Below are 5,000 nucleotides of genomic sequence, written 5' to 3'. Positions count from 1 at the left end.
ATATATATATATAATATATATATATTTATATATATATATATATATATATGTTCTAGTATCTATATATATTATATATTTATATATATATTTAATATTTAATATATATATATATATATACTTTATATATATGTACATATATAATATATAATAATAATATATATATAGATATATATATATAATATATTTATATATATTTATATGTGTGTGTTGTGTGTTTGTGTGCGTGTGTGTTGTGGGTATTTATATAGTATTAACACATATATATACATATATATATACTCTGTATATAAATATAATATATATATATAATATAGATAATATATTTATATATCTATTATAAATATATATATATGTATGTAATATATATTGATTATATTATATATACACACACACACACACACACTCGATATATAATATTATATATATATATATATATATATATATAGTATATATTATATATATATAGTTAATAGACTATATATAAGATATTATATATATATATAGAGATGTAAAATAATATATATATAGTGTGTGTGTGGTTGTGTTGTACATATTGTGTGTGAAATATATATAATACAGATATATGTACAATACCATTTAATACATATAACTAAACTGTACTTATATAAAATATATATATATATATATATATTATATATATATAGAATATTACATATACATATAATCTATATAAAATATATATATACATATATTTTTATATAATATATATGTATATATCATAAATATACACACATTATACATAACTACACATCACACATACATTATATACAACATGACAATATATATAAATATATATATATTATATTTATATATATATATATATATTAATATATATATATTATTCATATATATATTAATATATAATATGTATATATAATATATATATATATTGATACATATATGTTAATATACATATATATATAAGATAGATCTAAAGTTTATATATTTATATATATTACTATATTTACATATAACAACAAAAATATGTTATATATAAATATTTATATATAAATATATATACATATTATTATAGATCTTATATATAGTATATATATATATATATACATAAAATATACATATATAAAATATGATACATAATAATGTGGTGTGTGTGTGTGTGTGTGTGTGTGTGTGTTGTGTGTTTGAGGTGTGGTGTGTTTGTGTGTGTGTGTGTGTGTTGTGTGTGTATTTACATATTTGTATAATGTATAACTTGTACTGTACATTTGTGTAGACATACATGTATAAGTATTTGTATAATATATAATATATATATTAATATATACATATAGCTGTATATATATAATTTATATATAGTATATATTTATATATTGATATATATATATATATATATAATAACTAATTATAGTATATATATATACATATTGCATATATATATTATAATTTATATATATATGTGTAGATTATATGTATATATATGGTATATAATATATAGATATATATAAAGTATATTTATATATATATATTTATACATATATATACATATATATAATTAACACATATACACATATATATATTAAATTTATACATATATATATCACATATTTAATATATATATATATGTTATATAGATTTACACATATATATAGATATATAGAATATTTATATTGTGTTGTGTGTGTGTTGTGTGTGTGTGTGTGTGTGTTGTTGTGTGTGTGTTGTGTGTGATATATATTTATGGTATATATATATACATTTATATATATATATATATAAATATACTGATATTTAATTATATATATACTTATATTTGTGATAAGTATAATGTAAATACACATGTGAATATGTGTATAACAGATATGTTGTTTGTGATAAGTATTGTATATTGATATAATATATATATATATATATATAATAATAATTATATATAAATATATATATATACATATATGTTTATATAGATATACACATATTATGCTATATACATATGTATATATTTATATATATTCAATATATATATTATATACATATGCATTTATGATTTATATATACATACTATATATATATATATTTATATATATACTTATATATAATATAATATATATATATATATATATTTATATATACACATATAATATATATATATATATATACATTTATATAATATATATATTATTGTGTTAATATATATATCATATATAATAAATAATATATATATATATAGATATATATACATATATATTTTTAATTAATATATATATATATATATAAATATATAAATATATATAGTATATTTTTTATAAAAAAATTATATAATATATTATAATAATTGAGTGGTGTGTGTGTGTGTTTGTGTTGTGTTTGTGTTTGAAAAAGTATGTGTATATACATATATTAAATAAAATATATATAAATAAATATATATAAAAATATACATATATACATAATAATATATAGTATATATATATATATATAATAATATATATTAAAATTATATATATATATATATAAATATGCATATATGTACATATACATACATATATATATATATAAATATATATATAAACTATATAATAATTAAATAATTTTCTATATATATAAATATATATAATATAGATAATAAATTATATAAACATTTAATAAATAAATGATAATGTGTTATAAATATATAAATATATTATAATATATATATATATATAAAATATAATATACATTTATAATATATATTATATATTATATATATAAAAATATTATATATATAATATAAAACATTGTTTATATTAATATAAACATAAATATAAATATATATATATATATATATATATATTAATATTTATATATATATATATATATATATATAGTAATAGAAATAATAATATATATATAATATAATAATACATAAATATATAATATATATACATATATATATTTATATATATATATATATAATAATACATATATATATATATATATATATATATATATATAAAATATAATATATAAATATATATATATTATATATTATATTTTTTATATTTATTTTTTTTTTTTTAAATTTTTTTTGATATAAAATATATATACATATTTTTATAAAATTTATATATATATAAAATATATATAATATATATATATATTATATATGTATTTTATTTTTTCATTATATATTTATATTTTTTATAATTATATTATTTATATATTATATGTATATTTTATTATAATATATATTTTTATATTTATATAAAATATATATATATATATATATAAAATATATATTTTTTTTTTGGTTTGTTTGTTTTTTTTGTTATATATATATATATAAATATATTATTTTATATATAATATTTAAATATATTTATATATATTATATATATATAATCTATATATATATACATTATTTAATTATATTTTAATTTAAGATTATATATATATAATATTTATAATATATATATATATATATATATATATATATATATATATATATTATATATAAATATAATAATATGTTTATAATTTAAAAATAATATATAATATATATTTTATATATATATAATATATATATATATAATATATACAACATATACATATACATATGTTGAGGATATCCTTAACAATTTTATATATTTACGAGTCTTATCTTCCGGCAGTATGAAGTCTATTGGTTTCTCGCGTCACATTTGATTTTCACGCACGGAACTCAACTTGTCATCTATTTACGAAAAAATATCATAAAGTAATACTATATTTGGTGTCAAAGCAATTAGAAAATCCCTGTATATTACAGTTCTAAAGGCAACTCAAACATAAGATAGAGAAAATGGAAAATATCGACATTGAACGTATTTTATGCTAATGTCCCTGAAAAAAGGCACAGTTTCACCAGCTATACTTAAGCAACATGCCCCTGCAACCATGAATGAGCATCTTGAAACTCTGAATAATGACTATGAGTGCTACACTTATGGATCCTAACAGTCTGGAAGCAGAGCAGAATGTGCTTATGTTGTATATAAAAACAATATTTTGCAGCACCAAGATTGTAGGAGAGTTCATGAATGGGCGAGCACTATGCGAACTTTATCAGGAATCAGGAATACTCATAGCCAAAGACTTTCTGTTAACTCAAGGCTCAGGAGTACTTTTCTGCGACTCGCAGAGTGCTCTCCAGGGCCTGAACACTCTTGATAAAGGTGCTGGAAATATCGTAAATTATATACGAATAAATGTACATCGCGCCAAGGAACGAGGCTATGTCATACATTTGTGTGGATACCACCACATTGGAATCGCTAAACATGGTCATACTGATCGCCTAGCAAGGACAGCGTGTGGTAAGCAAAGTGTGGATCTCACACGTAATAAGAATCTCCAATAGGGAGGACTTGATGAAGTTAACTAACAAATATACCACCAACTACCTGCAAAGCTATATCATAAACATTTTGACCAGGTTTTCGCAGGAGTGATTCTTTTATGTTCAAATAACACCAGAATAGACATTATGATATTGTGACTGCAAGATATCAGACTTGGATATCAGATTGTATTGGCAGTTCAGTTCAGAAATTGCAATGATAGAGAAATTAATTGCAGATTTGCAACGAAGAGTAGAAAACGAACATTGGAAACAATACATGTCTGGAGTTGCTATGCTTTTTGATAAAACTTTCAGGCCACTACATGGGTATGAAGAGTCATGCAAATTATTTCTAACTTCAACTGTAATAGAAAGATGTACTATGATTGATCCGATATAATTCGGGATGTGATAATCCTTTTACTCCATTTATCAAAAATCTATTCAAATTGGACACATAGAGATTATATTCTTGTTATTGCTTATGGTTTAATACAAATGTTAAACAACAATGTTCAGAATCAGCATCAATGGATCAAATTTTGCTCTTGCCCGCTGCAGTTAGCCAGGGTAGTAATAAAGAACTACCACCCCCTTACACCTAAGCCATCCATGTGGGCATCTATTTCCTTCGTGTGCGGAGACGAAGTTGCAAAGGCAATTT

Source organism: Penaeus japonicus, unplaced genomic scaffold (assembly GCF_977035675.1).
Source record: "Penaeus japonicus unplaced genomic scaffold, GWHDUDI00000001_assembly GWHDUDI00000027, whole genome shotgun sequence".
NCBI lineage: Eukaryota > Metazoa > Arthropoda > Malacostraca > Decapoda > Penaeidae > Penaeus > Penaeus japonicus.
The sequence above is the reverse complement of the archived record's forward strand: the minus strand, read 5'-3'. Positions refer to the sequence as shown.